The sequence below is a fragment of the Hyla sarda genome, chromosome 2 (assembly GCF_029499605.1).
Source record: "Hyla sarda isolate aHylSar1 chromosome 2, aHylSar1.hap1, whole genome shotgun sequence".
Classification (NCBI taxonomy): domain Eukaryota; kingdom Metazoa; phylum Chordata; class Amphibia; order Anura; family Hylidae; genus Hyla; species Hyla sarda.
In genome coordinates this window covers 107,480,330-107,503,254 of record NC_079190.1, presented here as the reverse complement: position 1 = coordinate 107,503,254, position 22,925 = coordinate 107,480,330, and the positions used below count along the sequence as shown (strand labels likewise).

At 42.3% G+C, this 22,925-nt stretch overlaps 1 protein-coding gene and 1 long non-coding RNA gene across 2 annotated transcripts in view; one reads left to right on the top strand and one right to left on the bottom strand.

The window, feature by feature from the left end:
• ZNF385A (zinc finger protein 385A) overlaps positions 1-22,925 on the bottom strand; it is a 206,747-nt gene that overhangs the window by 146,023 nt on the left and 37,799 nt on the right. The window lies entirely within an intron of this gene.
• On the top strand, positions 13,140-18,352 carry LOC130358883 (uncharacterized). Its single transcript, XR_008889674.1, has 3 exons — positions 13,140-13,236; positions 15,252-15,362; positions 18,232-18,352. It is a non-coding gene; the product is annotated as an uncharacterized LOC130358883 (long non-coding RNA).

Below are 22,925 nucleotides of genomic sequence, written 5' to 3'. Positions count from 1 at the left end.
CAGGACTTTTCTTCATAGTTAATTTACTGTAGGCTGACCAGCATTGTGGACTCTAAAGTGTTTACATATGGAGGGAATCCAAAATAAAAGTATAATTTATCTCAATTTCCATGTACAACAGGAAATCAATTCTATTAGTTTGTAAGTTTTAGGTTGAGAGGATAAGGCTGTTCAACCTGATCCTGTCCTCCATTCTACCTGACAAGGTTAATGGGGAAACAAGCAGCAAACTATTAGTCTATACACACCACATGTACAAAGCCAAAAACAAATGTAAAAGATAATGGTGTTCAACGCCATTATGAAGCATATACCAATAGATTCCGCTTAACCAAAAAGGGATTTTTTAATATATGGGGAATAGCAAGCTGATGCTTTAACCGCTGAGGCCCCCCACCAATCACAGGAGTAGAGGAAAATTATCCCTCGAATGAAGGGCACTACACGTGTGCAGCATAAACTCATTTTGTTCTCTATGGGGCTTCCGAAGATTGCCAAGCGCTTAGCTCCTCAAAGTTCTGGAGCCTAGAAACAATGTCACTCTGGCCGAGGTGGCATGCTCCATTTGTTCTAGGGGACAAGTTTCCTCTTTATCCAGAGGGTCCCAGTTTTCCGACACACACTGGTCAACTTGTTATCCCCTATTCTGTGAATAGAGGATACATTTTGGAAATGGGAATACCCAGGGGTCAAGTCCTAGGAAAAAAAGTGTGGGAACTCACCCAAGGTTTCCACTCAAGGGCCGGTCATGCAGGACTCCTGCTAATGGGAACAGTGTTTTTTGCTGTGGGGAAAGGGCAGGAACTCAGTTCCCACACATCCCTGCAGGACTTTAGCCCTGGGAATAACCCATTAACTTAACCAATGTAATTGTTTACGCCATAAAACAGAGATCATTATTATCCCCAATCATTATTGTTCCATTTTAGGCATGGATTCCTGGTCTGATCACCTGAACTAACAACCTCATAGGTCCTAGAAATGCACCCCAATATATGTCAGATTGACTGTAGACTAAAACAAAAAATTTTAAACATATATTGATGTTTAAAGGAAATTGCTTCAAAGTGGATTATCCCATTGCAATTCTTTATTCCTCATCTTGTGAATAAATGATATCCCATTAAATTCAGGTAGATAGTTAGCAAAGTAAGGCAAGGTGGGAACATGGTGGATTTCCATGCTGTGGTCTCCTTCTATAGTATGAATAGTGTGTGGGGGAGGTTATTGTATTACTTAAAGGGGTACTGTGCCCCTGACATTTTATCCTGGGGGGTCCCGCCGCTGCAGCCCCCCGTGATCTCAGCTGTAGAGCCCCAGACATCCAGTGCACGGAGCAAACTTTGCTCCGTGCCAGATGACTGGCAATGCGGGGTGGAGGCTTGTGACTTCACGACCATGCCCCCTCAATGCAAGTCTCCCATAGACTTGTATTGAGGGGGCGTAACGGTGATGTCCTGGGCAGGGCGTGGCCGGGATCTCACAAGGCTCTGGCATTGCACCCAATGCCCTAAATGAACACTGGGTGCAGCAGGGATAGGGGTTAAGATGTCTAGGGGAAACCATTATATGTTCCAAACTGTTGTCTCTTCTGTCTATCCCTTGGCCCACCACTAGCTACCATTATGTGCTGTTTATGCACTTACTATAGGGCTATTGGAATTGTTCTGTCCGTAGCTGGAGACCACCATTGTACAATCATTACAATACATAAAGGCATCATCATCGGCTTTTACTATACAGCAGACACAACAATCATGTTATACCTCATAACCAGTGAAGAGAGCCGCTCTGGTCATTACAGTAAAGCCAAGCACCGCATCGAGAATTTCACTTTTATGTAAGCAGATAGATGAATAGCCAACAGTTTGTGCTTTGCCTTTTATGCATAGTCAGAAACAGCTGAACAATACAATTTCTATGAGCACAGCAGCGCTATCTAAAAAAAAATCAACCAAAACACATTCAAAGGCATGCACGCCTTTCCATAGATACACATGCACCAATCTGCAGTAATAGACAGTGTATATATCCCCCTCCTATTCTATCCCCCTCACCCCCCCCCCTTCCCCAAATCCTGCTGCTTGGCGTAATGAGGTGGAAGTTACTTTTATCATTTCTGACAAACTAGGACACTTCTTCAGCAATGCAGAAAAGAATGTGAAAGGAGGACATACAATATAGGAGGGAAGTAAGGGCTGGGAATATGAGAGATGATGAGGGCATCCATGGGGGGGGGGGCAGGGTAACAAGAGGTTAGGAAAGCTTATGAGGGGGGGGGGGGGCACTTTTAAATAAAGGGAAGAATTATTTGAAAGTAAAATATAAAAACAAGGAAAAATCTATTTTGAATAGTTATTATTTGATAAACCAATAGAAAAATAGGTAATATGTCATCGTTGTTGCATAAATATGATGGCAAAAACATTTATGTCAAGAAAAAAATACATTTTGGACTAACATAATTATGACAGTATTTTTCGATTTATTTACAGTTAAAAGCAACATGATGGAATTAAGTCCTTAAAGGAGTACTCCGGTGGAAAGCAAATGTTTTTAAATCAACTGGTGCCAGAAAGTTGTACAGATTAGTAACTTATTTCTATTTAAAAATCTTAACCCCTTAAGGACCAGGCCATTTTATACCTTAAGGACCGGAGCGTTTTTTGCAATTCTGACCACTGTCACTTTAAACATTAATAACTCTGGAATGCTTTTAGTTATCATTCTGATTCCGAGATTATTTTTTCGTGACATATTCTACTTTAACTTAGTGGTAAAATTTTATGGTAACTTGCATCCTTTCTTGGTGAAAAATCCCAAAATTTGATGAAAAAAATGAAAATTTTGCATTTTTCTAACTTTGAAGCTCTCTGCTTGTAAGGAAAATGGATATTCAAAATATATTTTTTTTGGGTTCACATATACAATATGTCTACTTTATGTTTGCATCATAAAATTTATGAGTTTTTACTTTTGGAAGACACCATAGGGCTTCAAAGTTCAGTAGCAATTTTGAAATTTTTCACAAAATTTTCAAACTCACTATTTTTCAGGGACCAGTTCAGTTTTGAAGTGGATTTGAAGGGTCTTCATATTAGAAATACCCCATAAAAGACCCCATTATAAAAACTACACCCCCTAAAGTATTCAAAAAAACATTCAGTAAGTGTATTAACCCTTTAGGTGTTTCACAGGAATAGCAGCAAAGTGAAGGAGAAAATTCAAAATCTTCATTTTTTACACTCACATGTTCTTGTAGACCCAATTTTAGAATTTTTGTAAGGGATAAAAAGGAGAAAATTTTTACTTGTATTTGAAACCCAATTTCTCTAGAGTAAGCACATACCTCATATGTCTATGTTAATTGTTCGGCAGGCGCAGTAGAGGGCTCAGAAGGGAAGGAGCGACAAATGGTTTTTGGGGGGCATGCCGCATTTAGGAAGCCCCTATGGTGCCAGGACAGCAAAAAAAAACACATGGCATACCATTTTGGAAACTAGACCCCTCAGGGAACGTAAAAAGGGGTAAAGTGAACCTTAATACCCCACAGGTGATTCACGACTTTTGCATATGTAAAAAAAATATATATTTTTTTTACCTAAAATGCTTGGTTTCCCAAAATTTTTACAATTTTAAAAAGGGTTATAGCAGAAAATACCCCCAAAATTTGAAGCCCAATTTCTCCCGATTCAGAAAACACCCCATATGGGTGTGAAAAGTGCTCTGCTGGCGCACTACAGGTCTCAGAAGAGAAGGAGTCACATTTGGCTTTTTGAAAGCGAATTTTGCTCTGGGGGCATGCCGCATTTAGGAAGCCCCTATGGTGCCAGGACAGCAAAAAAAAAACACATGGCATACCATTTTGGAAACTAGACCCATCGGGGAACGTAACAAGGGGTAATTTGAACCTTAATACCCTACAGGTGTTTCACGACTTTTGCATATGTAAAAAAATATATATTTTTTTTACCTAAAATGCTTGTTTTCCCAAAAATTTTACATTTTTTAAAAGGGTAATAGCAGAAAATACCCCCCAAAATTTGAAGCCCAATTTCTCCCGAGTACGGCGATACCCCATATGTGGCCCTAAACTGTTGCCTTGAAATACGACAGCGCTCCAAAGTGAGAGCGCCATGCGCATTTGAGCCTAAATTAGGGACTTGCATAGGGGTGGACATAGGGGTATTCTACGCCAGTGATTCCCAAACAGGGTGCCTCCAGCTGTTGTAAAACTCCCAGCATGCCTGGACAGTCAACGGCTATCTGGCAATACTGGGAGTAGTTGTTTTGCAACAGCTGAAGGCTCCGTTTTGGAAACAGTGGCGTACCAGACGTTTTTCATTTTTATTGGGGAGGGGGTCTGTGTAGGGGTATGTGTATATGTAGTGTTTTTTTACTTTTTATTTTATTTTGTGTTAGTGTAGTGTAGTGTTTTTAGGGTACAGTCACACTGGCGGGGGTTCACAGTAGTTTCTCGCTGGCAGTTTGAGCTACGGCAGAAAATTTGACGCAGCTCAAACTTGCAGCCGGATACTTACTGTAATCCTCCGCCCATGTGAGTGTACCCTGTACGTTCACATTGGGGGGGGGGGGGAAATCCAGCTGTTGCAAAACTACAACTCCCAGCATGTACGGTCTATCAGTGCATGCTGGGAGTTGTAGTTTTGCAACCGCTGGAGGCTCCGTTTTGGAAACAGTGGCGTACCAGACATTTTTCATTTTTATTGGGGAGGGGGGCTGTGTAGGGGTATGTGTATATGTAGTGTTTTTTACTTTTTATTTTATTGTGTGTTAGTGTAGTGTAGTGTTTTTAGGGTACAGTCGCACGAGCGGGGGGTTCACAGTAGTTTCTCGCTGGCAGTTTGAGCTGCGGCAGAAATTTTGCCGCACCTCAAACTTGCAGCCGGATACTTACTGTAATCCTCCGCCCATGTGAGTGTACCCTGTACGTTCACATTGGGGGGGGGGGGGGGAACATCCAGCTGTTGCAAAACTACAACTCCCTGCATGTACGGTCTATCAGTGCATGCTGGGAGTTGTAGTTTTGCAACAGCTAGAGGCACACTGGTTGTGAAACACCGAGTTTGGTAACAAACTCAGTGTTTTGCAACCAGTGTGCCTTCAGCTGTTGCAAAAGCTACAACCCCCAGCATGTACGGACAGCGGAAGGGCATGCTGGGTGTTGTAGTTATGACACAGCTGGAGGCATACTACTTTAGCTGGGGATGCTGGGGATTGTAGTTATGCAACAGCTGGAGACACACTGGTTTGCTACTTAACTCAGTGTGCCTTCAGCTGTTGCAAAACTACAACTCTCAGCAGTCACCGACAGCCAACGGGCATGCTGGGAGTTGTAGTTATGCAACCACCAGATGCACCACTACAACTCCCAGCATGCACTTTAGCTGATTGTGCAAGCTGGGAGTTGTAGTTACACAACAGCTGAAGGTACACTTTTCCATAGAAAGAATGTGCCTCCAGCTGTTGCAAAACTACAAGTCCCAGCATGCCCATAAGGGAATGCTGGGAGTTGTGGTGGTCTGCCTCCTGCTGTTGCATAACTACAGCTCCCAGCATGCCCTTTTTGCATGCTGGGAGCTGTTGCTAAGCAACAGCAGGAGGCTGTCACTCACCTCCAACGATCCTCGCCGCACAGGTCAGTCCCTCGTCGTCTCCGCCGCCGCAGCTGCTCCTGGGGCCCCGATCCCAACAGGGGCGCCGGGGATCGGGGTCCCCAGCACCCGGGGGGCACGTCCCGCACCCGCTCACGTCCTCCGGAAGAGGGGCGGAGCGGGTTGCGGGAGTGACACCCGCAGCAGGCGCCCTGATTGGTCGGCCGGTAATCCGGCCGACGAATCAGGGCGATCGTGAGGTGGCACCAGTGCCACCTCACCCCTGCTGGCTATGGCTGTTCGGGGCCGTCTCTGACGGCCCCGATCAGCCAATAATTCCGGGTCACCAGGTCACTGGAGACCCGATTGACCCGGAATCCGCCGCAGATCGCTGGACTGAATTGTCCAGCGATCTGCGGCCATCGCCGACATGGGGGGTCATAATGACCCCCCTGGACGATATGCCCCGATGCCTGCTGAACGATTTCAGCAGGCATCGGGCACCGGCTCCGCTCCAGATGGTTGCGGGGGGCCGGTAAAACACATGACGTTCTCATACGTCATGTGTCCTTAAGGACTCGGAAATGGAGACGTATGAGAACGTCATGTGTCCTTAAGGGGTTAAAGGGGTATTCCAGGATTTTTTTTATTCGACTATTCTACAGGGGCTGTAAAGTTAGTTAGTTTTCTCACTATTCTTATTTGATTTTCACTCCAATATTTATTTTTACCAGCATACAAAATGACTGTTGTCTCAGATTTTTCCCAGCTTGCAATGCGGCAGAGACCTGACTCACTAATCAGCTGAGGACAGGGAGCCTGTCTGCTTCAATGGGTGGAGGGGTCAATCTGCAACTAATGCGACAGCTGGAGGCACCCTGATTGAAAACCATAGGGCTTTTGAATGGATGCAGATCATTTATGTTTCAATAGGTGGGGTGGCTGATGTGTGGGAGGGAGGAATATGGAATTATGGGATTTGTAGTCAAAAAAGAAAAGTCAAACAGGAAATAACAGTTCACAAAAAGCATAGCCACAGTGTTATGGTAATCTCACAACATAGCCATTTAGCCCCAAGACAAGCGCAGATCCTTCCTAAGCATGTCCATTACTGTCTTCCAGGTACGTACTAAAATTACTTTATGGTGGATAACCCCTTTAACCCCTCCAGTACTTATCAGCTGCTGTATACTACATAGGAAGCTGTGTTTTTCTTTTCTTTCTGACCACAGTGCAAACCAGTTTCCATCCAGTGCAAGGTTTTCTATGGGGATTTGCTTCTAATCTAGACAGTCCCTGACATGGACAGAGGTGTCAGCAGAGAGCACTGTGGTCAGACAGAAAAGAACAACTAAACTTCCTCTGTAGTATACAGCAGCTGATAAATACTGGAAGGATTAAGATTTTTAAATAGAAGTCATTTACAAATCTATATAACTTTCTGGCACCAGTTTATTTGAAAACATTTGTTTTCCACTGGAGTACCCCTTTAAAGAGGTTCTATAATTCAAAGACAAATGACATCCTGCTGGGATTCTACAACAGTGGTCCCAAACTGTGGACTTCCAGATGTTGGAAAACTACAATTCTCAGCATGCCCGGACAGCCTTTGGCTGTCCGGCATGCTGGGAGTTGTAGTTTTGCATTGTAGTTTTGCAACATCTGGAGGTCCACAGTTTGGAGACCACTGCTCTAGAGCATAAGGCATTCCTGAGTAGTTTTTTTTTTATATCACATTAATTTCTTTTTCTAGATACTATTAATGCAAAGAACCCATTAAGAGGAAAAATTGCTTTCCTGTAACACTTGTCCTTTACAGCACCCTTACCACACCCATCGCTTTTATGTTACTTCCTAAGTCTAGATTCACACTATAGAATTTCACTATGGAGATTCCGAGTGTGAATCAGTCTGCGCTAGGATTGTGCGAACATCGCTGTCCCCATAGATTGCAATGTCTGTGGAGCGGATTCCTCCTATAGAATAAACAAGACTATTCTTTTGGTGGCAGAATTTCGGCTGCCGAACATCTGTTGCTGAAATTTCATATTGTGCACTGTGCAGCGGAATCCCATTGACAGCAATGGGATTCGGCTGCATCGGAATTTTCGACCGAAATGCCTAAGCGGTATTCTGGTCTGAAACTCTATAGTGTGAACACCATTCATCTTTATCAGGGGTGGTGCAAGGATTTTTGCCACCCTAGGCAAAAGCTAATTTTGCCGCCCCTTGACTCTGCCCATTGGCCCACCCTTTGACCAAGAGGGTGCTCTAGGCAGATGCCTATTTTGCCTATAGGCAGAGCCAGCCCTGATCTTCATGTGAACTACCAATGCTTATCTATCTCCTTGACCAACAACAAAATGAAAAGCTGTATTTGAATTGAAGAACTTCTGTGTGCCTTTTTGCACATGATCCTGTGTACTTTAGGCCATGTTCACATGGCCGAAAATCAGCAAAATTTCTGCCGCCCAAAAAATACAGGTGGACATTCCATACATTTGAATGTTCTGGTGGGAATGCTCGGAATGCATTTCCATGCAGAATCCACAGAAATAGAAGAAATGTCAATTTTTTCTGCAGAAGCTAGAATCTGGATTTCCAAGGCAGATGTTGCAAAATCTGACACGGAAATTCTGCCGTTCGCACAGTTCAGTAGAATCCCATTGCTGCTGCATAATTTCTGAGGGGAATGCTCCCACAGAATTCCGCTCGGAAATTCTGCCATGTGAACATAGCCTTAGGGTCCTGCACATGCTAGGTAACAATACATTCATAGATCTTGTAGGTCCACGTTCTTGATGGTTCATTGGGTGCCTCCATAAGACAGCTTGTGGTGGAACATGCAATCATTTTCTTTTCATGCAGATTATAACACAATCTATGAAAAAATCCTTTATGTCCGTCTATGGAAAAGTTAAGGTAATAGCCAATGGTATGCCAAAGGTACCACCCTCAGTCTGAAAGAATGAATGGACCAACAAAGGTAATATTGGTACTTGACATGTGCCAGAATTCTGCCATACCATATTGTACATCAGGTTTGGAGGAACACTATGATTCTCAATTTGCGTCTCACATTCACTAGATTATGACAGACAGGGTAGAGTGGAATGGGAGGTGAATTTTAGAAAGCCGATATTTTGGGCATGAAAAGTGCAACTGATATAACAAAATCTTCGTGTACATTATTGATTCATAATAAGTTATTGTATCCTCTAAGTTCCACCTTAATGAATAAGCAACAGAAACGTCAAGCACAACGGTGTTAGACTCCCGCATCTCGCACAACCTGTGAATGTCATAAATTCTACTGATACTAAAGAATTCCAAGCACCTCGCTGAGGAACTTGTTTATATTCTAAACATAATTTTAGAACAATGCCAGCTTCATTATTCCTTTTAATTTATGTTTCTAACCAAGTGGCAGTCATTAATGAGACGCCAAGCAAATCCCAAACTGGCATCATGTCACTCTTCAACCCATTGTGGGAGGGAGTGATGGGAAAGTCTCTTGATCTCAGCTGGTGTCTCATTCCCATGTAGGAGGCAGAGGTAGACCTAGTGGCAGGTGATATTGAGTCATTGCGACAAACTGTATTCTGCATTAACCCTCCCACGCTGAGCTCTATCGTGACTTTATACTGAGTTTATTATATTGAAATTCAACAAGCTGCCCAAATCAAAATAACAATAGGACTATAGTTTTTAGGTTTTGGATATTTTAACCCAAATTTTTTAATTCCAAAAACATTTGTAGCCTGGACTAAGTATGACAGATCCTTTGAATTGTCATCATAAGGAGCTGGTGGGGGCTCGTGGGTTAACTTTGATCATTGGTTACTCATCAGAGTTAAAGGGGTACTCTGCTGAAAAAACATCTATTCCCCAGTCCAAAGGATAGGGGATAAGATATCTGATCACGGGGGTCCCACCACTGGGGATCCCGGCAATCGCCGGGCCCCGTAACGGCGGCGTTTGGAACATGTAATCTAGGAGCTTCCGTGTTTGTAACGTCATACCACGTCCCCTCCAATCATGTCTATGGCAGGGGGTGTGACGGCTAGTATGCAGCCATCACGCCTCCTCCCATAGACATGAATGGAGGGGACGTGGTGGCTGTAGTCGCCGGTCATCCGGCATGGAGTGGAGTTTGCCCTCATCTTATCCCCTATCCGATCCTTTGGATAGGGGATAAGATGTTTTTTGGCGGAGTACCCCTTTAAATGGTAACTCTCATTAAATCAAATTTTTGCTATTGCACTAAATAAAAAATATTTCTGATATAGTTTATTTAAAAAATAATTAAGTTTTCTATGTTTTATTTGTGCCATTGGCTATCCGGGCATGTTGGAAGTTGTAGTTTTGCAACAGCTAGAGGCACCCTGGTTGGGAAACACTGAAATAGACAGTGAATGGAGAGCACACCAACCCACCACTCTATTTTTTGGGGAGAATCGGATCCCTATACTAGAGACTGGACCTCTTGCAATGAACTCTACAGGATAGGGGATACATTTTTAGGAACTAACATACCACTTTAAAATTGACTTGATATTCCTGAACAAAGCATTGGTGATGTCCCATCCTACTTTTTGGACCCAGACCCTACCTGACCTTATGAGCAGCCTGGGCATCTTTGTAGATCACACTACTGAAGTTTTTTTGGAGTTATGGATGCAGTCAGTGAGGGCCCTTTTAGGCCAACTAAAAAGCCGCAATTTAGTAGATCTTGTATTTATTGGTTCAACTATCATGTAAGTAGGGCCACAAAAACAAACACTGAATGATTTGTGTCGCCTTTTAATTCAATTATGGATTATTTGCACATCTCCTATTGCATGGGGAAATTTGCAGCTAAAAAGTGAAGATATTTCAACCTGATAATACAATGTGATCAATTGGCCATTCTTCCTCTGATTGTTGAGTCTTGCATAGGGCAATATGGGCCTGTTTGTTGGATAATTGCCCCATGTAATAGGGCCCTAACTCAAAAGAAAGCCATGTGGCTGTATGGCCATCACTCCCCTGGATAACATTACCAAACTGGTATCAGGAAGGATGAATGTTGAAGGCCCCCTAGAATCCCAAGGTAATGGAGTCCTAAGGGGATTTACCTTTTCCTAGTACAGAAAAGGGGATAGCTTATCCTACACAACATTTGTAGGCTCCTTTTAACTGTAAATCGTCAATATTTCTTATACTGGCATACAAAGTAATGGAATAGAGTAGTCTGACATAAATCATTATAGGTTGTGCTGCTATGTTTATCTTAGGTCAGGAATACCTCATTCCTGGACCAGATGGCTCAAATCCCCATTCAAGCATAACATTGCCAGTCCTTTGTTGAAAATCTGTGCTAGTACACATGATGCCGGCCACTTCAGCTTCTGTCTCACATTTCCAGAGGTTTATCTCATATTATTCTGATTCCTAAAAGGTAAGATGAATAAGGGTCTATTCACACGGCAGAATTCCACTTCAAATTAGAGCCTATAAACATCTATGGGACTCCGCAAGCAGAAATTCAGAAGTGTGAATGGGAGTGCGGTATTCCATAGGAGTCTATGGGCTTTAATTTTAGGGGGAATTCCGCAAGCGGAAATTCTGCCATGTGAATAGACCCTAAGGCTGGGTTCACACTGCAGAATTCCTGGGCAGAATTTCTGCCGGAGATCGAGCCAGCAGCGCTAGGACCGAGCAGACTGCATTGTTGCCCCCATAGACTGCAAATGCATTTCTGGGTGGATCTTTTGGGAGATCTGCTCAGAAATGCATTGCCATCTATGGGGACGACAATGCAGTCCATGCCGTCCTAGTGCCGCCGGCTCGATCTCCAGCAGAAATTCTGCCCAGGGATTCTGCAGTGTGAACCTAGCCTAAGGCATTTGCACATGGACATGGACCGAGAGGCTGCCTGCACTTGATGGGTTGTCCAGGTGGTTGGCCATGTCAGATATAGTCTGTAGCCCCCCCAGGATATTATGATATGACACTGACTTTATCTTCTATATTACATCATTAATTATAATAATATTATAATTAATATTGGACAATCTTATAATACACTTTAACCAGGTGTCTTACAGCGTGGCGGGACTAAGATTCATCATGACATAGATATCTTCTTCTATGACACAATGTTGTTGTTGGAGCCCGCTTCCTTCTCTGATAGTGTTAACTGAACCATTCCCCTGAGGCCAAGCCGCTGCCAGGAAGGGAGACATAAAGGAACCTATTCAGCAGGGAATCACAGCCCCTACTCAAAAGTGCATTCCAGGCAAGGTTAAACCAAGTGCTTAAGAATCTGCATTAACCCTTTCTCAGATGACATTTTTTTTTTTTTGGTATAAGATTGCATTTATTAGTGGCGTAGCAAATGGCTGCACCGCTACAACATCAGCAAGACTGTGCCGAACGCAATCAATTTTGCTAACTTTTTTTTCCCTAGGCCATGTTCACACGAGGCAGATTTCTTGCAGACATTTCTACAGCTATTTAAAACTTGCACGCTGTGCAGAAACCCTGTTCAGATGTATGGAAGAGATTTTGAGTCTCTTTGCGGGCTGGGGAGCAAAATCAGAACAACCATCTAGTGCAGTGGTCTTCATTCAACCAGCGGACCTCCAGATGTTGCAAAACTACAACTCCCAGCATGCCCGGACAGCCAACGGCTGTCCGGGCATGCTGGGAGTTGTTGTTTTGCAACATCTGGAGGTCCGCAGGTTGGAGACCACTGATCTAGTGCATATGGGACGTATTGGCTGAGAGTGTCCCCCAGTGACAAATGTTGGGAAAGAACAATGGGAAAGAACAATCATTTATCAAAACCTGTGCAGAGGAAAAGTTGCTGAGTTGCCCATAGCAACCAATCAGATTGCTTCTTTCATTTTGCAGAGGCCTTGTTCAAAAAATGAAAGAAGCGGTCTGATTGGTTGCTATGGGCAACTCAGCAACTTTTTCTCTGCACAGGTTTTGAGAAATCTCTCCTAATATGTCTACGCCTTTGGTCTCAGAGACATAACCCCTGCTAGATGAGTTTGCCAGTGGCTTTCTCCACCCTCTCTGTTCAGAATGCATGCATGCTCGGCTGAGCGTGCACGTGTAAGGGGTTTGGGTACAGATAGATGTTTGAGAGACGTTTTCATAAATAAAACACATTGTGATACCTCTAAAAAGAGTCCAATGTAGTTTTGTATACGTGGACTTCCATCTACCCTACAAAGACATATAAGAAGGTTAATAATAATAATCATTTTATTTATAAAGCGCCAAAAGATTCCGCAGGTTAGAAATCTTTTTATTAAAAGCATCCAATGGATGAAATAGGCGGACATATTTGCATTGATGTGAGTGAACATATAGGCCCAGATTTATCAAGCTGTGTGAGAGAAAAAGTGGAGAGATTTTTCCACAGCAACCAATCACAGCTCAGCTAACGAGCTGTGGTAAAGTGAAAGCTGAGCAGTGATTGGTTGCTATGGGAAAATCTCTCCACTTTTTCTCTCACACAGTTTGATAAATCTGGGCCATTGGCCCAAATTTTTAAGCCTCATGCATCTAAATTTTGGAGCCAAAATTGTGACATGTGAAGGTTAACATAGCACTTAAGACATATTCAGTAAGTTGTGTGCACCAAAAAGAATGGAAATAAGTGCCTCTCTTTATATAGGGGCACGGACAAAAAGAAAGGGGTGTGTTATTGAAAGAAAGGGGTTGAGGCCTAATATTCAGTGCCATGCACCAAAATAATATACTAATATTTTTGTTCATTACCTTTACTAAAAATAAACCAACTAATAGTTGGTGTAAACCAAAACTTGACTTTGCAAACTTAGACTAGTCAGTGCACAGATGCGCAAAATTTATCAGACAAGTCACTGTGATAGGACCAAGGTATTAAAGACTTTCTCTAAATACGCCCTTACACACTGAGCAAATTCTGTGACGAAAATGTCCTCCTGGAATTCCTCAGAAGATCTGTACCATTCAAAATTCAAAGTCCCATTCAACAAATGGATTTCAGAAGATGAAAAAATTCAGCTTGGAAATTCTGCTACGGAACATTCATTGGCCCTTATTTCCTAAGAGTGTTGTGTAGGTTTCTTTGTCGGTTTTAATTCTCTACAATAAATTTTCCACGGTATTTACTAAGGTTTCCCTACATTTTCCACTTTCCCTACACTTTGCTTCTTTTACACATGCTCTGATCTTTAGGGTTTTCCTCAGCTCAAATCCACCACATTTTCTGTGGAAACCTTAATAAATATGTAGTTTTTTGTGTGAAAATGTCGGGAACACGCCCCTTTTTGGAGACCACGCCCCGTTTTCCCAGCGACCACGTCCCTTTTTTCGGATTCTCTGAGCAAAATGGAGAGTTAGTCGGGTTTTTTCAATTCTGGCACAAATTATTGCGCAAAATCTGGCGCAGACAGAATTTCTGGCGCAATGCGACAGAATCTGGCGCACAACCCGACAAAACATGTTGGGTTTGCAATAGTAAACGAGGGCCACTGTGTGCACAAAGCAGCAGAATTCCAATAAAAAAGGGAAAGCTGCTGCATTTCCTCTTGGAAATTTAGAACAGAATTTCTTCAGTGTCAAAGGGCCCTGAATTAGAATTAGAAACATGGTACATTTATCAATCTGCACAACTTAGTGGATGTGAAAGGGTTCACTGCACTGCATGAATTTCATTGCTTTAATCTCTTGAAATCCTTTACAAATCAGAAAATACATTTTTTTTTTACTTTAGGCTATAAAGTATGAAAAAAGTAGATAGTGTCTTAGCATATACCCCCCCCCCCCCCCCCCCATAAGTGTATGTACATGTATCCCAGAGAACACAATATACAACCAATCCTTATCAAGCGATACCAGAGCTCAGTGGATGTACGGGTACCCGCCAGCTTATTGCTATTATATCCAACAGATGTTGTCATTTATAGATACCTGTCTGAGGACTGAATCCCTTTAAGTTCTAACATGTTTGGTTGTTTATTTTCGTTGTCCTTGAAATACCCTGGAATGGGTCCAATATCTTCATTTTCTAAGCAGCTGCATCTGATGCAGGCAGCACGACATAGATGTGTTTTATCCCTATGCAAACAAAGAAATACTTCTGATATAAAGTACACTACTTAAAAATCATAGAAGTGTTAGGGTGGCTTTATACTATGCAGTCATGTGTACAATTCAACTAGGCTGTGTTCATTGCTTAGGAGCTTTGCAGTGTGTAAACATTCCCACGTGACTGCTTCAACAAGCCGAAACTACAAAAATCTTCATCAAATTGTAGTGTCTGAAAACAATGGTTCCATCATCTTGTCAAAATCCCGGCTGTGACACATTTAACACCACCAACTATATTAAGATTTTCCCATGCCGTAAGAGATACAGGATGTGACCAGCATGTGGCTTGGAAGGCCAAATTAAATGTGTGCAGGTACTTTTATACTTGCCACTATAGTAGAGCAAACAGTAGCAGTAGCTTTCAAAGGCACCCTTGGGTTATCTATGCATATGAGACTTTTATTGGTACAATATGGCTAATCATAGTGCTATGGGATAATTTGTAGGAACAATCATGCCAAAACCAGACTAACTCATAATGAGTGGATAAACTTTCTTTTTCAGGTACATTGTATTATATCAGCCAGACTGACAATATAAACTATGTGGAATAGAAAATGGGACATGCACTGGCGCACCCTGTACCTTTTCCTCGTGGCGCTAGGTATATAAGATGTGAGTAATAGATAACTGCTCACCTTGATGTATTGCGCTCCGGGCCCAACACCGTTGTCGGCCTTAAAGAAGTACTCCAGGATAAGAAAACGTATCCCCTATCCTAAGGATAGGGGATGAGTTTCAGATCGCGGGGGGTCCGACTGCTGGGGCCCCCCGTGATCTCCTGTACGGGGCTCTCGGCTCTTTTCCGAAATAGCTAATTTCAACCACCGCATGATGCGGCGTCTGACACGCCCCCTCAATACATTTCTATGGCAGAGGCGGAGGCTGCTGATTGCAGCGCTCCGGCTCTCCCATAGAGGTGTATTGAGGGGGCGTGTCGGCTGGCGCGTCATGCGGTGGTCGGACACAGTCCCTGGCCGCTGACTGTCGGGGCCCCGTACGGGAGATCGCGGGGGGCCCCAGCGGTCGGACCCCCTGCGATCTGAAACTTATGCCCTATCCTTAGGATAGGGGATACATTTTCTTATCCCAGAGTACTCCTTTAAGCAGAGAAGAGACAGCAGCAGCCCGTGTCTGTCTGTGCCCAGTATCCTGGGGCGGACTTGCAATGTAGAGGTGAGGTTGTAGAAAAATTGACACTTTCCGGCACTTGCTGGGTCAGGAGACGGAGTAGAAAGATGCAAAAACTCCAGGTATCTGAAGGTCCCCCTCCCTGACCTGAGGAAGAGGGGTGCAGACCCCCTTGAAATGCGTTGTCAACTGCTTCTTTTATGATAATAAAAGTACGCTGTTTAATATTACCTGGAGTTTTTGCATCTTTCTACTCCGTCTCCTGACCTAGCAAGTGCCGAAAAGTGTCAATATTTCTACAACCTCACCGAGTGTGCGGACCTCTAGACTGACAATATATGCCTGCATTATCACTTTGTCTCATGTTCTCTCCAATCTAATAGTCAATAGCATAGAAAAAATAATATCTCCCTGGCCCACACCTCAGATGTTGCTTGGTTCAGCCCTTTGCACTACTACATTCTAACAATGTGTTCTATTGTTCCTTGGTGATGAAGATTCTTCCATGAATATCTAAATTGTTTTTATGTAAAGTTACCGGCGCCATATTTTTACTTGTCCAGGTTTTAGTATTACAGCTTAGCCTTAGCCATAAATATTGTTTATATAACTGCTGGAAAATTACTTTTCCCACAGTTTTGGGCATGCAAGTGCTATTTGATTTAGAATTATGGGAGCACATTGATTCTTCTACATTGATTTACCAGAGGCATGCTGGGAGAAGTCAGGATTACAATTATTTATTTAAAGTTATTCTTTATTGCTTCCTTTAATGAATCAAGCACACGTTCCTAATATAGCACAAATACCTCAGCAGGATTGTACACATGTGACTATAAACTATGCCAACCAAATGGAGAGGAAAAAGTGTGCATGTGAATGCTAGAATGTCATTCTAGATGTAGATTACCACAGATATAGGGGGGGTATTTATCAAAGGATTTATGTGTTTTTTTAAACGTAACTTTGGCGCAATGCTTTGGCGTAGTGTCTTTTTGCGCCAAAGTTTGGCGCATTTTCTCCACTGTCATTTTTACAACTTTATCAAAATCACACGGTCCTGTGCGTGATTTCAACTTTAGTCAGTAATACATTATTTGCGCCAATCGATTTTTGACGCAATTTTACGCCTTTAGGTTTTTTTTGGGCGCAAATCACCGCCAAGAAATTTTGCACATGGAAAACACAATGTCCGAAAATGTAAAGGCGTCAAAATACATTAAAACATTTTTTTGTGAAAGCAGCGACGCCTCCGGGGCTGCTCAATACTATCCTGCGACATAGTTGTCTCTGAGGAACCTTCACCCTCCATTGAGCCAGCATTGGACATGGTCACACAGGTTCAGGAAAGGTAAGCACTAAAGCAGTGGTCTCCAACCTGCGGACCTCCAGATGTTGCAAAACTACAACTCCCAGCATGCCCGGACAGCCAACGGCTGTCCGGGCATGCTGGGAATTGTAGTTTTGCAACATCTGGAGGTCCGCAGGTTGAAGACCACTGCACTAAAATAACAAAAAACTAAAAAATACTCAAGTTGAAAATAAAATCCATTTCACATGGTGGCTATAAACCTCACAAAAGAAAATAACTCACATCGCTTGCTGATATCCTGCAGGAGGGACTCCGAAATGGCTGCTCTACAGGGTAAAATATGCGCCCTCTGTGGTGGTTAGTTCTGTGTAAAAGGCGCTGTGAACAGCTGATTTCAACATTTGAGCCAAAATTACTAACAACTTGCACCAAATGATAAATTTGGTGCATGTCCACGAAAACCAAAGTGAAAAAAAAAAGTTAAAAAGAAACTGTCAACAGGCAAAATTGATAAATACCCCCCATACTGTATAGGTGACATAGACAATAAAGGGGTATTCCTGCCAAATACATCTTATCCCTTATCCAAAGAATAGGCGATAAGATGTCTGATTTTACTATATAGTTTTACAGACATCACAGACATGTAAGACATAGTTCTGTCCAGTAAATAAGAACAAGAATTAAATACTGCAAGAAAGACACATGTGGATATAGCCTAAAATTCAGCAACCCAATAATAGGGAAACATACAAGGTACATGGCTTCTGGACAAGGTTGGCAATTTCTTCCAATCTGGAATTCATCAGTGAAATAAGAAGGGACAGGAACCGGGGGCCATGTAAAGCCTTTCATTGCTTTGAGTCTCCTAGCAGGTCACGGGTAATAATATATAACCACTAAAGCCCTATACAATATCATCTAATTCACTTTCTTTCTTCTGTAATATAAATTAGTCTGACTGCCAAATTGATACTTCAGTGTCTGTTTCTTCTGTTTTTATGTCATATCTACACCACTCGTGGAAACTACCTAAAGCAGTGTATTTAGTCTAATCGAAGACATTGACGATTCCCTAAATGTGCCCCTATGTATGCAGTGCCTCCGCTGACATCAAAGGATAAAGCAAAGACCTCAGCAATAAATTCCCAATCTGACACCATTTAAGGGTTTGCTATGTTTGTTATCCTTTTTTTTATACATTCTCCATATCAATGACAAGGCAGATAGATCTACTCTTTTCTTGTAAAATATTCTTTGTAGAACAAGACACAACTTTTCAATGTCAGGGATATAGTTATAGGTAGCAGTCATATCCTGAGCCTGGTGCTTAAAGGGGTACTCCACTGCCCCAGTATTGGGAACATTTTGTTCTGAACGCTTGGAGCGAGCAGTGGGGTTGTGATGTCACAGCCACACCCCCTTGTGCCATCACGCCACACACCCTAAATGCAAGTCTATGGGAGGGGACGTGGTGACTACCACGCCCCCTCCCATAGACTTGCATTGAGGGGGCATGGTGTGATGACACGATGGGCGTGGCCATGACATCACAACCCCCGCTGCCCGCACCCAGCTTTCTAAACCAGTGTTTCCCAACCCAGTCCTCAAGGCACACCAACAGTCCAGGATTTTAATTTTTCTCTGTTCTATTCCAATGGAGTAACTGAAAAAAAAAAACGGAATGTTGGTGTGCCTTGAGGACTGGGTTGGGAAACACTGTTCTAAACAAACGTCAGGTGCTGCACAGAGATCGGGGATAAGATGTCTAGGGGTGGAGTACCCCTTTAAGGGTGCCCAAAGGCCCCTCTGCCACATTATAAGACAAGACACTTATAAATGATTTATAGTAAGTGGGAGCCCTATTCCAGATGTTCGAGGATAAAAAAAATATTGTTCCCAAAGATATAAGTCACTCTTAAAGTGGCAGATCAGATATGTAGCTGAATTTCGAGATAAGTCCATAAAAAACTACCACCCTGAGGGGATGACAATTGTTCTGCATGTTAGCTTAAATATACAAAAATAAACCTCCCGAACAAAGAAAATATTGCCGTGGGCTGTGGAGCCTTCTTCTCTATATGTCTCTCCCCCACCTGGCTCAGGTGATGTCACTTACATGTCTTAGCTAGAGATCTTAATCCTTAGAATGGAAGAGGGGGCAGGTAGATGGGACATGGAACCAGGGAAACAAAACCAGTCTTTGGATGCAGACAATGAAGAGTAAAAAGCAACATGTAAAAGCAGAGATGGCACAAAAGGAATAGTTAAAAAGGCATCACGGGCAGGTTCTGACAGGCACGCATGCAGACCTACATGCCTGCAGGTGAACTGTGAATGCACAGGCAGACTGATGGCAAGATAGCTAAGCTGTCAACCCTGACAGCTCATTCGCTGCTGCCTGTATTTTCTGATCGAACTGGACAATCCTATTAATACCTTTTAACAAAGCGCCCTAAAAGATGGGGACAGAGCTTGAGAATATGAATAATCCCTTTACTTCCAGGGAAGAGCAGTTAAAGGAAAACTACACCCAAGGATATAAGATGGAAGACAGCTCAGCAATAAAATGTATATTCATATTTTCTATGCATAGTATACAAGCATTTATGAGAAATCATGGCAACAAGGAATCCTATCCATTGATCTCTTATGAATATACTGCATTTCGTATCTTAGTCAATGTTCCATAAAGACATTTGTGTTGTATGTAAGCATGTAAAATTCTAGGTTATGTTTCTTATCTTAAAATAACTGAATGTAATAAAGATGCACATAATATATAAATAATAGTAATATAACTGATAGCTCTCATCCCTGATACATCTCGTCTATGCCCTGAACAGGGTAGCATTTTTTCTGGCACAGATAGCTACTGCATTTTCAAGGGTCCTAGGTTGTACTTAAGAACTACTTTTGTCATGTGTTTCTGGAGTGCTATCTCAATTTACCATAAAGCACCACATGTAAAAAGGTACACATTAGACAGAAATAGGTTGATGGTTAAACAACTGTTAAACAAATACACATCTGATGAAGGAGGGTTTCCCAGACACAGCCATCCATATTTTAGTCTACATTGTCTGTTACAGTTGTTCATATATAGAACATCTATATAAAACTACTTGCCCTTAAAACGTACCTGTCAGATCCCACAAAAAACAAACAAAACTGTTATATGTTACTCAGTACCTCATCCTGATCATGTACATGTTTATTTCTCTATCACTGATATTTCACAAAAAAATTGCATATTACATCTGCTCAATGTCTTTTCCATCTTGTCAAAGGGAGGGGGTGTGCCCCTCTCTTGCCTGCACTGTGATGACTCCTCCTCTCCCTCAATCTGCTGGCTTACTTCTCGGGAGCATGGCAGCCCTACTCTGTAACCCTTTCCTCTCTGGATTTATATATATATATATATATGTATATACACACACACACAACACAATGATTATTGGAGATTGCCTGTACTCTATCACCAAAGACAATATGGTGAGTGTATAACTTACATTGTCCTATGTCATTCATGTGTCTCATCCTTTGGCAGTCCTGTAATGCTGGGACTTGTTGTTTTGGAATAGTTGGAGGTACATTGTTTGGATAACTCTTTTTTTTTTTTTTTTTTAGCAGCAGTGTTTCCTTCCGCTGTGTGCCTAAAACTTTTTCAAAACTACAACTCCCAGCATGCCCAAACATCCTTTGGCTGTCATCCTTTGGCAGGCATGCATTGAGTTGTAGTTTTGCAACAGCTGGAGGCACATGTTTGGTAAACCTTTGTGTTACAGCAGTGTTGCTGAAGGCTGTGTTCCTTCTGTAGCCATGTCAATCAGCCATCTTGTGTCCATGACCCTTGGACACGCTCATGCTGCTGTGGGACTCATCAGTATCCCAGGAATTGCCCCAGTGGTGGGATTTTCAAAGATAGTTTTCTTTAATAAAATGTGAAACATTTTTGAAAGAAGTGTATTAGAAAAACTATTGTTTTGCCAGGATTTACAACATACAAAAAGTTTTTATATCTGACAGTGCCCATTTAAAAACCCAAAAACCCTGAAAAGGTGGGGAGCATCCACCTATTACACAGCACTAGTGTAGCCGCAACATCATGTAAAGAATTGGTACAATAACTATCATGTAACTGATTCGCAAGTAATTCACGTGTAAATACATAAATGGTCAATTACCTGAATGGGACATGCATGTAAGTAGATGTGATACACCCCACCAACACCTTGACACTTTTTTCATAAACCTTCATCAGGAGATTGTTCAGATCAACCACACATGATTTAATGATACTGGGTGATGGACTAAAGGTGGCCATGCAGGATCAATAACAGTTGGCTGGACCTTTGTTTTGCCAACAGTTAAAACAGTACAAAAATAAGTAGATACTAGATAACTAATAGAGATAAAGCAATTCCATACATAGAAAAGTAAGAAAGAGCTGCTGTAAATCACTGTTTATGTTAGTGTTTCCCAACCAGGGTGCCTCCAGCTGTTGCAACAGCTGGAGACACTCTGGTTGGGAAACAATGGTTTATGGACAGGAGCTTCTTCAGGGTCCTATACAGTACACACAGTGTCCTAAATGGAGCCGCCCTTACTTGGGGTAAGAAGTAGTACAGTGGCACAGGTAAGAAGTAGTACAGAATATGTAGTTCCTCCCTGTACTGTAGGGGGCACTACCAGACAGCCAGTCAGTGCATGCACTTCAGCAATACAGGTGATTTACCAGTAAAATGCCCATTCTGATTGGTCAGTTCCTCCAGGTGTGACAGGTATCACAGATCTGGACTGTCCGTAGCATTGTATGTTGAGTCTGGTTTCAAGTTACAATGGTGCAGAAAATACCATTGTATGCTGAAACTATAGTGTGTTGAGGCCATTGTAAGTTGAGGGATCACTGTATATAGGTGTAGAAAGGAATTCACACAGTATATGGAAAAAATTTGCTCTTGGGCTACAGGGTGACATATGGACATTGCATGCCGTAAAATAGCTGTATGTTTTAGCGCCCTGTCACTGCCTTGTATGCTGCTGTAGTTTTCTTCCATAGAACAGCAAAAAAGAAAAAAAAAATCTTTCTTGAAATATTAAAGCAATTTTAAAGTCCATAGCTACTGGCTTCTGTTTGATATAAAATGGGGAGATCTCTAATACCAGGCCTGAAATTCAGCTACTGGGTTGAGTCCAAAATGTGTATCTAGAGCTGGAAGCGTGTGAAAATCCAGATTTTAATGAAATGCCCTGTCAACCCCAAATGATGTTTGTTCAGCCATGCAGATGTAATAATAGTCTGATTATCCTTTCAGTAAAAAAAAGGATTTCTTGTTCAAAGACTGAGCCTCTTATTAACCCTCTGACTGCCAAGCCTATGACACAATGAGAGAGGCAAATAACAAGGTCTACTGGAAATGACTGCTGGCTTTTTATCATAACAATTCATGCTGTGTAATACAGAGTCATTATAGTATCCTTGTATAATTACTACAGCCGATTAACTCATAAAATGCTGAGGAGGAGGCAACGCTGATGGTTGGCACAAGGTTTTGAGAATATTAAGATAAGATCAATAGCTAGCTTTTTTCAAAACTAATCTTATTAGGTCATGATTCTTTGACCTTGCCTTTGATATCAGTATCAAAAGCTCTGGGTCCATTATCACCTTGAGGATCAAGGCCTCCTTTAAGAAGACCTCCTTATCTGGGCTAGTTGTTCCAATCTCCCTC